The sequence below is a fragment of the Pseudochaenichthys georgianus genome, chromosome 22 (genome assembly GCF_902827115.2).
Source record: "Pseudochaenichthys georgianus chromosome 22, fPseGeo1.2, whole genome shotgun sequence".
Classification (NCBI taxonomy): Eukaryota; Metazoa; Chordata; class Actinopteri; order Perciformes; family Channichthyidae; genus Pseudochaenichthys; species Pseudochaenichthys georgianus.
Window position 1 is genome coordinate 35,357,845 of NC_047524.1, and position 11,424 is coordinate 35,369,268.

Sequence of the window (11,424 nt, forward strand, 5' to 3'; positions counted from 1 at the left end):
CTACATCAACTGGTGGCAAATGTCATCAAAGTAGCCAAAGAAAGCATAAAAAGGCCAGCAGCTGTACTGCCTACCATGTGGACAAGGAATGCAATCACAGTTTCAGTGAATTGAAGAGGATGTTTACTAGTACACCCATCTTAGCCTTTGCCGACTTCACAAAACCTTTTGTCCTTGAGGTGGATGCTAGTCATCAGGGACTAGGAGCTGTACTGTCACAAGACCACCAGGGAAAATTAAGACCAGTGGCCTATGCAAGTCGTTCACTGAGGGGTTCAGAGCGCAACATGGAGAACTATAGCTCTATGAAACTAGAGTTCCTGGCACTGAAGTGGGCAATATCAGATAAATTCAGGGAATATTTGTTGGGCAGTAAGTGCACAGTGTACACTGATAACAATCCCCTAAGCCATTTTCAGAACATTAAGCTGGGGGCCACTGAGCAAAGATGGGCAGCTCAATTAGCAGCTTTTGACTTCACTGTGCATTCCAAACCTGGAAGAAACAATGGAAATGCTGACTCTCTCTCTCTCTCTCTCTCTCTCTCGCCAGTACAGTGACCAGGATGTGCCTCAAGAGCAGCCGAACCAACATGCCAACACCTCCTCAAATATTTCGCCTGACGTCGAGAAACCGGTGGTAGTGGCACAGCAGCAAATCGGAGTCTTCCCAAGCAGATCACCAGACAATCTGGCTACACTGCAAGGTGCTGACCTCACCATTGAAGTCTTTCTTTCATTCTGGAAAAGAGGAAAACCACCAAATAAGGAAGAGAGGTTACTACTCTCAAAGGATGTCAAGCGTCTTGTCCAGCAATGGGATCGCATCCTGGAAAAAGAGGGTGTACTCTATAGGCAGGTCACAGCCCCTCATGGGGAAGTCTTTGCACAACTGCTTCTGCCCATGTGCCTGCACGAAGAACTTTTAAATAACCTCCACGACAAACATGGACACCAGGGGGTGAGACGGACCACTGACCTGGCCAGGCAGCGATGTTACTGGCCTGGAATGGGGGCTGATATAGAGAACCACTGTCGGAGTTGCCAACGCTGTGTATTGTCGAAAGCTGTCCAGCCTGGGGTGAAGACCTACCAGGGTACTCTGTTGGCCACCCAACCAATGGAGATACTGGCCATATATTTCACCTTGTTGGAGCCTGCAACTGACGGTAAAGAGAATGTGCTGGTCATGACCGACGTGTTCTCGAAATACACGCAGGCGGTGCCAACTAAGGACCAGACTGCTCTCACGGTAGCGAAAGTCCTAGTCGACAGCTGGTTCAACCGGTTCGGGGTACCAAAGAGAATACACTCTGATCAGGGGAGAAACTTTGAGAGTGCCCTCATCCGGCAGGTTTGCCAGTTATATGGGATTGAGAAGTCCAGGACTACGCCATACCATCCACAGGGAAATGGCCAATGTGAGAGATTCAAACGGACACTTCACGACCTGCTCCGATCTCTTCCCCCGGAGAAGAAGCGTGTATGGCCAAAGTACATCTCCCAGCTAGTGTGGGCATACAACACCTCGGCACATCGCTCGACTGGGAATATCCCTTATAGCTTAATGTTTGGTGTGCCACCACGGGTCCCTGCAGATTTTCTCTTGGGAGAAGGTACCCCAGAAGACACAACCAGCTCCTGGGATGAGTGGGTCCAGCAGCATCGGGAACGGCTACAAGTAGCAAGAGACTTGGCACGAAAGAACCTACAACAGACTACCGACAGCAACATCACAACCAGCAGGCACGCGATGCAGGTTTTACAGAAGGACAGCTGGTCTACTTGAAGGATCATCAATGTAAAGGTTGTCGTAAGATCCAGGATGTCTGGTCACCAGTTCTTTATCTGGTGGTGTGACGACCCCTCCACACCACGTGGGGTGCCGTCTGGTTGTGTGTGTGGTTTTGTGTGTGATTGCAGGTTCCAGCTGCAGCTGTCTGATGAGGCGCACCTGCCGGATGAGTTACATCTGGAAAGGAAGAGGATATAGGAGGAGCCCGGCCGTTACGTCGCTCTGTCTTCTCTGGGCACTTGTCCTGTGCAGCGTCAGGGACCTGTTGCCGGTTCTTGTTGTTTGTTTACTTGTTTGTTTTGGAATAAATGAACATTATTTATCATACCCCTCGTCTCGCCTCCCCGCTTTATGTTGCAGCCCAGGAGCCGGGTTGTAACATATGGGGGCTCATTGCTTTGGACCGGGGAAACGTGTGCGAACTGGATGTCCGTTGTGGGGACGGATTTCGCACAGCTGCTGATTGGCTGGGAGTAGCGTCGCGGGGGTGAGTGTTTGGCAGTTCAAGTACACGGAGAGTGTATGGCAGCAAGTAGAGACAGATCATTAGTTACCGTGGTATCTGTCCCTGTTAGGTATAGTACGGTCTTCCTTGAAGGTCGTAGGGGGGGCTGTTAGTGCGGTGTGAAAGTGGTTAGAGCTATTAGCTCGGGAGCACGCCGAGGCTGCAGGTGGAGTTGCCGGTTTGCTGGTCGCCTCGCCGAGCTTACGGTAGAAAAGTGCATAAGTACCCGCCATAATTAGCACCTGAAGACTAGCGGGGAGTTTAGCTAGTTTCTGAAGGCAGTTAGAGGGACAGACCGCGGTAGCGTGTAGGTTGTGTGGTAGCGTGAACGTGCACTCCGTGTTTGCATGATGGAGAGTGTGGAGGGCTTTGTGAGAGCGCCTACAGAGGAGCTACTGGAGGGTTTCTCACGTGAGCAGCTGATCAGTGTTGCTGAACATTTCCGCTTGGATGTTGGGGATAAGAGGATGAAGGAAAACATAAGAGGGATTGTTAGAGCAAATCTGTTCGAGTTAGGTGTTTTCAAAGGGGGAAAATATACGGTTGATCCTGGCAGAGACGGTGTCAGTACGTCTGGCTCCCGTGATACAGACCTGACTTTTGAACAAAGAGAGAGACTGTTAATGTTGCAGCTAGAAATTAAAAGGCTTGAGTTAGAGGAGCGGAGGTTGGGTTTACCTGCTGGAGCTGCAAGTCAGGCATCTAATTTCCCTGATAGAGCTACTCCATTTGACGTTTCCGGTAATCTGCGGGTTGTGCCTCAGTTTAATGAACGAGATCCAGATACGTTTTTCTCCTTGTTTGAGTGTGTTGCTGAGAGCAGAGAGTGGTCAGAGGCTAATAGCACCTTATTGCTGCAGTGTGTGCTAACAGGTAGGGCCCAGGAAGCTTATTCTGCTTTAACGATGGAGGACAGCAAAGTGTATCTGAGGGTTAAAACTGCGGTGTTGAGGGCTTACGAGTTGGTCCCTGAGGCCTATCGACAGAGGTTCAGGTCCTGGGAGATGTCTGACAGGCAGACACATGTTGAGTTTGCCAGGGATCTGGTTACCTCTTTCGGTAGGTGGTGTAACTCCTTGAAAGTGGATACGTATGTCGCATTGTGTGAGTTGATGGTGTTGGAGCAATTTAAAAATTCTGTGCCCAGCCACATTGCGGTTTACATCAGCGAGCGCAAAGTGAAGACTGCTGCAGAGGCTGCTGCTCTGGCAGATGACTATGTGCGAACGCACAGGGGCGGTCGCAACTTCAGGGTCCAGGATGGAGGGGGTATGTATCGTGCAGGGAGATGGGAAGAGAAAGCTAATCCGCACGGGGGTGAGCGTGAGATGCGAGGTCTGCCACTGGGAGATTCGGAGATCTGTCATTTCTGCAGGGAGAGAGGGCACTGGAAGGCTGACTGTCCAAAAGCTAAGGCTAGCAGGGGGAACTGTGTAGGCCAGTTTAACTCTGCTGCTTGTGCTGTGTCTGTGGTGCCGTTACCTGTCATCTCTCCCTGTCAGCAGATTAATGAGCCATGCGGGTGGAAGGACCCAGTGTTTTCGGCATTTGTGTCAACCGGATACGTGTCATTGGTGGGAAGTGATATCAGCGTGCCGGTAAAGATTTTGAGAGACACGGCATCGTATGACTCATACATTCTGAGCTCTGTGTTACTGTTTTCGGAAGAATCTGGAACTGGGGATTTTGTCCGGATGCGAGGTATGGGAATGACTGTTGTGCCCGTTCCTCTGCATTCTGTTGTGCTTAACTCAGGTCTGGTGCAGGGTGAGGTCGCCATGGGGGTCCGTCCTGTAATGCCAATTGGTGGTGTGGATGTTATCCTGGGTAACGGCCTGGCTGGCAGCCGTGTGTGGGCTGAGGGTCCACCGCCTACCATGCAGTCATCTTCACCCACTGTGACTGTTAAGGCAAGGGAGAATGTCAAGTGCTCTCCTGCAGTGTTGGTGGCTTGTTCTGTGACCCGGGCTGTGAGCCGTGCACAGGAGGGATCTGAGCAGGGTGAAGAGGTCAGTGCGACAGATTCTGTGGTTATTCCTGACTGGTTGTTGTCGGTATCCCGCAGTGAGTTGGTGAGGGAGCAGAAAGCGGATGTCTCCCTCAGTCCGTTTTTTGAGGCGGTTCTCTCCACCGGGGATGGAAATGGTGTCACCAGGGCTTGTCAGCTGCAACGGGGATTGCTGGTCAGAAAGTGGTGGTCACGTGGGCAAGGCTTCATTGATGGGCCAGTATATCAGATTGTGGTTCCTGTCAGATTTCGTGAGGAGGTCCTCAGAAAAGCGCATGGGCAGTCGGGACATCTGGGTGTCCGTAAAACATGTGGTTACCTGTTGCGGTATGTCTTTTGGCCTGGGTTGAGGAGAGATGTGTCTCTGCATGTTGGGTCATGTCACGCATGTCGGACGGGTGGGGCAGTTCGGCAGCGTCCTCGGGGTCAGGTCTTGGGTTTGTTGCCAGGGTCTAGGTTGTGGGTTCTGGAGGGACATTCCGGGTTCTTCCCGGTGCAGGGTCAGGGGACTGGTCAGAGTCGTTTTCTGTCCACGCCGGAATATCGGAGAAGAGCTCCTAGCTATTCGGGTACTTAACGGTGTTCTTAGGGGAACTCCTTTCTTATGGGGGGGAGTGTGACGACCCCTCCACACCACGTGGGGTGCCGTCTGGTTGTGTGTGTGGTTTTGTGTGTGATTGCAGGTTCCAGCTGCAGCTGTCTGATGAGGCGCACCTGCCGGATGAGTTACACCTGGAAAGGAAGAGGATATAGGAGGAGCCCAGCCGTTACGTCGCTCTGTCTTCTCTGGGCACTTGTCCTGTGCAGCGTCAGGGACCTGTTGCCGGTTCTTGTTGTTTGTTTACTTGTTTGTTTTGGAATAAATTAACATTATTTATCATACCCCTCGTCTCGCCTCCCCGCTTTATGTTGCCGCCCAGGAGCCGGGTTGTAACAGTGGTTAGAGTGCCCACTGAGTCTGGTGGGCCGTACACCATTACCAGAGCTGATGGCACTGCTGATGTTCGGCGGGTGCATAGGGCCGAGATGAGGGCAGCGCATCTTGAAATTCTACCATCTGCACCAATGACACCTAACCCATGTCTGTCGTCCAGCAACCAAGACATCCCTGCCAGTGACTCCGGCAGTAGTGAAGATGAAGAGATCCTGGGTTGGAGAAGTAAAAGAAGACTCCCTCAAAACCCTGATTCAACTCCACAGGATGTCCCACAGCCCTTCCCCAACAGAACATCCAGCACCCCAGGTGCAGTCAATGGCGATTCAATCATACTCCCTGGTAGGCAGAAGGCACTACCATCCCAAAGAGAGGCGTCAGCTCCCAGAAGAACAACCCGGTCTACTGCTGGAAGAAACCTAAACCCACATAACCTTCCAAGGTCCACAGTGACTAGCAACAACGCAATGGGTGTGGTGAGGGCGGCTGCTCCCTGGGTGCCTGAAATGGTTAATGCCCACTTGTTTAGACCCTGGTTGTGAGTAACTTGTCGTCGGGGCTACAACACTTTTTGATGGGGTGAATGTGGGAATCTGACCAGGTAAACAGGAAGCCATAAAAAGTTTGCCGTCAGTTAAAAAAAAAAAGTCTCTCTTGGCTGCTTGTCACTGGTCACAAAGGTAGGAATAACAGTTTTAAGGTGGTTTTATGGTCTTTTAAATTAACTTATGCAAGTGGCTCATTTAGTTTGGTTTTATTAGGGCGAGTGCAAGACGAGAGTTTACCATTGACGGAGGGAAACTCTCCCGACAGGCACAAGACCGGGTCTGTTATGAGTCATTTGCTTTTAAATGGCGTTTTTAAACCGACGTTTTTAACTTATTTATGTGTTTTACAGAGCTTAATGTACACAACCGGCCCAGCTACCCGGGATATTAAGTGAGCATTCCCCCGGCAGGATTAAGCTGAGTTGGAAATCTACTCTGTGGAAGTATGCCTTGTTTTTAACTCTTTCATTTTATATTGAGTTGGTGAATGAGGCTGGCAACGAACATGTTATGTTGTTTCCTTTTCAAAAGGACCAGGCCAGCCACTGTCCTATAATGTTTCTTGTGTATTTTATTGTTCATTTTCTTCATGTGCAGTGTATGGCAGTATAATCATTTTATTATTTGTGTCGTAGGTTGCGCTCCTCTGCGGCGTAGGCCTGGGCCCAGGTGGAACGCTGCCTGCCTTCAGTGTAGGGACTGCACGGTGTGACACTTTCTTTTCTGTATGCTAAATATCTCACTGTTATTATTTTATAGAGATTGTGGTTTAAATAGTATTGCATGCTTATGTTGTTTTGGTGTGTGGCTTGTCTTGTTTGTGTCCCTCACGATTAGCAGGCACTGCAACCCAGTGGACCGGGCCTGCCCAACTGAGGAGGGTAACTTATATATGTATTGAATTATATTTGCCATTTTTATACTTTACATGAATCGATATTTTAAACGGTTTCCAAACACCTTTTAAATAAAGCTGTGTTATATTTTTGGAATTCATGCCTCTGTCATAATTGAACCGATTAAGGGAAGCTTTCAAATCGATCCACGACTTACATTTAGGGTCCACGGGTTCCTCCTGCCCCTTAGCAGGAGGTGGCGTTGTCAGTGACTAGCTTTACATATGGCAACCTCAGTCACGGTAACTTACCACATACTTATATGATTCTGTTTTCTTCAAGTTTGTATTTTGTTGGTCGAACGCACTTATTGTAAGTCGCTTTGGATAAAAGCGTCAGCTAAATGCAATGTAATGTAATGTAAATATAGAGTTGCTGCAGTGGAGACGCTGCGCACAGCTGATCGACAGCTGGAACACAAACCACCAAATACGAAAACATAATTCAGATCCAGTCGTCATGACTCCACTCCGGAGGGATTCCCCGATCATTTCTTACAGTCTCTCATCAAGGGGGTGTCTCCTGTCCCCGGTACAAACACACTGCCCGAGGAAGCTTGCTATGTGTATTTTTTTTGTCATGAACCTTTTTCGGACCACTTATTTATTTATTTTGGTGACGATCCGACCTCCATGCTGCTACTCAAACGGTTCAAACGGCATCCACCAAACAATATGATTTATCTCGACCTCCCCAAAATAACCAAAATCTGACACGGTGTGAGATGTATTTTTTAGCTATTCCGTCGTCATTTGCTGCGATCTTCTTCATAAAGTCAGTCAAAATGAATGAATGAATGGGCGTTTCTTTGACTATTTATAGGCAAATATGGGCGTTACGTGAAGCCCGCAAAAGCTGCACCGCATTTCGAGTCGATTATGATTTATAAAGGGAAACCGGCGTAGGAAGTGCTGTACGCACTTTCCTTGCCGGTACGCAATGTTTGGTGAATCGGAAAATGACGGAACATTTCTGTACCTATTTTTTAGATTTCTACTACGTAAGCAACCTTCCCACGTGAATCCTACGCACGGCGTTATAAATGAGGCCTTCCAGATGTTTACCATGCGATGTCCAAATAAGGATAACTCATCTCCACTACTCTCAATACAAATGTTTTCACTTCTCATATTTCCAGCTTCTTGTTATACAGACTGCTACTATTTTAATACAAAGTAATTAAGTACACACAAGAATATATAAAAACCACATATTAGTTGATAACATAATTCAACCACACTTCTTATATATCAGGTGACATAATAAAATTAATATACCAGAAATACGTTACTTTAGTACCTGCATGTGTATATGAGAATGGCCCTGACACCATTTCAGCCCAGATTTAAACTCCTGGCAAGACAAGCTCAAGCTCAATTCTCGCACTGAATAAAAAAAAGTGAGTGAGGGACTGCAATATAAGAGGGAAAGAAAGAGAAACTTTAAAAACTGTTCAATTGTTATGATGTGTAAGACTGATATTGTTCTATAACCGGCTTACATCTATAAGTCATGATGTGAAACGGTTAACAAAGAAAAAGGGAAACACAAAGCTGCTGCTACACTTTATTATTTATTTATCTAAAAATTAGCATTTTAGGATGCACATATTTTCAAAAGCTAATTATTTATTTTCTCTATTTTATTTTTAAATACAGCCCGAGAGGAACATTACACATATCCACAGTATTTTACTGTATATCTGTATCGTTCAATGTTAATTGACAATAAATATTGTTGTTTTTGAATTGTACTTTCTTTATTTGAATTGGCAGGTCAGTTGGTGATTACATGCAGACGTTGAGAAGCTACAGGCTACTTCAATATATCACACTAATTCATAAAGCAATTAGACATTTTGATGTTTTCGGACCTTTACATGGGCGATTATCTGGACCTCGTGAATTGTAGTGAATACCCCTGCTCTAGGGGGTCCGGGGGCAATGGGCAATTTTTAAATGTTGAAGTTAATGCATCAATCTGGTGCACTTTGGAGCACAAATGAATTTATGATACAGCTCTCAAAACTCATATGAAAGGGAGCTGTATACTTATACTTTATATATATAACTATATACTCAATAATCCAAACATCTTTAGAATATGATCACAACAACAAATCATTTAAACTTGTGTATTCTTATCTTATGTTACCTAGTTAGCATTATTTCTTTTTATTTATACATATTTTACTAATCACTCCCCTTTTAACTGTTTATTTTAACATTGCTTTTCTTCCCGACTGCAACGCTTGGTCCCGCCAATCAAGCAAGAACGTGATACTTATTGAGGGCTTGCGAGCTGTCGGTAGCTCGCGATCGACGTGTTGCAGACCCCTGGTGTAAAATAATCATGTTGATTCAACACTTCATATTGTGTAATGTTAAGTAACTTTATCAGGTTCTGGATACTAGATTTTAACATCAAATCCATTTGATTTCTTCATGCTTATATTATTCCAATGTATTATGTAAGTTTATCCAATTTCAATATGTCTTTAGTACCAGAGTGAGGTCTACACTGAAGTCCTGGTCAATGCATTTGTCACGTCCCGCATCGACTACTGTAACGCCATCCTCTCAGGCATACCCACCAAGCTCATCAATAACTACAAATCATACAGAACTCCGCAGCCCGGATCATCACCGGCACCAAGGCCTCCGTAACACATCACCCCCATCCTCATCCAACTCCACTGGCTCCCTGTTCAATCCCCGTATCAACTTCAAAAACCTACTGCTCACTTACAAAGCCCTACATAACCTGCCCCCCCCCTATCTGGCTGACCTTCTTCAGGAGTACACCCCCTCTCGCTCCCTCCGCTCCTCCTCTGCTGGTCTGCTGACCGTCCTCACCCCACGCCTCGTCACCATGGGTGCTCGGGCTTTTAGCTGCACTGCTCCCAGACTCTGGAACTCCCTCCCCCCCGCACATCCGACAGTCAGACACAATCACCTTATTCAAATCCCAATTAAAACCCACCTGTTCAAATCTGCTTACTCACTGTAGTGTAGCTTTTATTTATTTATTTTTTATTTAGTTTTTATTTTTGATTTTTTTTTAAATGTACGGTGTCCTGGGTGTTCATGAAAGGCGCCCTACAAATAAAATGTATTATTATTATTATACATTTCACTTGATTTGTTATCAAATGTATTGTTTATAGTTTCCAATGAAGGCAATACAAAATCAATCAGTAAAAAATTGGTATATTGAGCTTTAAAAGTACCACCATTTCAAGCGAATAAAGCTATATAGAGCTAGTGCTCTGTTATCAATGTCAACGCCAGCGTTATAGACATTTTAAAGTGACAATAGAATCTTAGGATTTACAAACAAAAACAAATAATTGGTCAAACCCGTGTAAAATGAAATAAACACAGATCATTGCAACAAATAAAAACTGTTTTAAATTGTCTTAGAGCAGGGTAGCCAACACGGTGCCCGTGTTATGGTATGGGCAGGCGTATGGTATGGGCAGGCGTATGGTATGGACGACGAACACAGGCCAACTCGATTCACAACATTACCCTAACCCTAACCCTACCCCTCACACCAGATTACTGACTGGTTTTCGCGCTCAGCGCACTCTTGGGGGCCGGTTGCGGGTTGAGGTCCATCCGCTCCCTCGGACCATGCTCGACCGTCTGGGGGCCGATGGGACTGGGTCTGGACCTGGCCCTCCGTCTCTCCTTCCTCCCCTTCCTCCGTTTGCCACCCTCCCCACAGAGAGTTGATACCCCGTTAATACAGACACCTACCTCCCCCTCCCATCTCATGTCCATTTCTCACCTCCCTCTCCACCCTCCATACAGATACACAGTAATGCGCTCTCCCCTGCATAACACTATCTGCCTCTTTTTCACCTCCAGTTCTACACAACAACCAGCAGAGGGAGCCAGAGCTGTTTGCTGTGGAGCCCCTGGAAAGCATACTGAGCCCTGAAGTGGATGAAAACATAACATCAGTGATGATGAAAGGCCCACTGAGAGTCAGTTTGACTTCAAGCGTAACATCTGAGACATCCACCTCCCATTCCACAGGGGTCTCTGCAGCGGCACTTGGCTCCCCCACACGCCCAGAACCGTACACACATTCCAGAACTTTTAAGAAACTACAGGTATGGTCGTTGGAGTTGCTGAAGAGGACCCTTATTGTCGGGGACTCCAATCTCTCCCGCATCCCCCCCTTTACAGACCCCCACCTTCAGATAGATAGCTTTTTACCAAAGTTAGCCATGGAGTGCCACACGGGCTCAGTGCTCGGACCTATTTTGTTCACATTATATATGTTTCCGCAATATTATAAGGAATCATTCTGTAAACATTCATTGTTATGCGGATGATACTCAACTATATTTATCAATCAAGCCTGATGAAATTAATCATCTAAATAAAATTCAAGACTGCCTCAAGGACTTAAAAATGTGGATGACCTTAAACTTTTTGATGTTAAACACGACCAAAACTGAAGTTATTGTACTTGGCCCGAAGAATCTACGAAACAAATTATCTAAAGATACTAACTATGGATGCATTCATTTGGCCTCCAGTGAGACTGTAAGGAATCTTGGTGTTATATTTGATCAGGATTTATCCTTTAACGCCCACATAAAATCAATTTCAAGGACCGCCTACTTCCATCTACGTAACATTGCAAAAATCAAGCATATCTTGCCTCAAAACGATGCAGAGAAACTAGTCCATGCATTTGTTACTTCAAGGCTGGATTATTGTAAC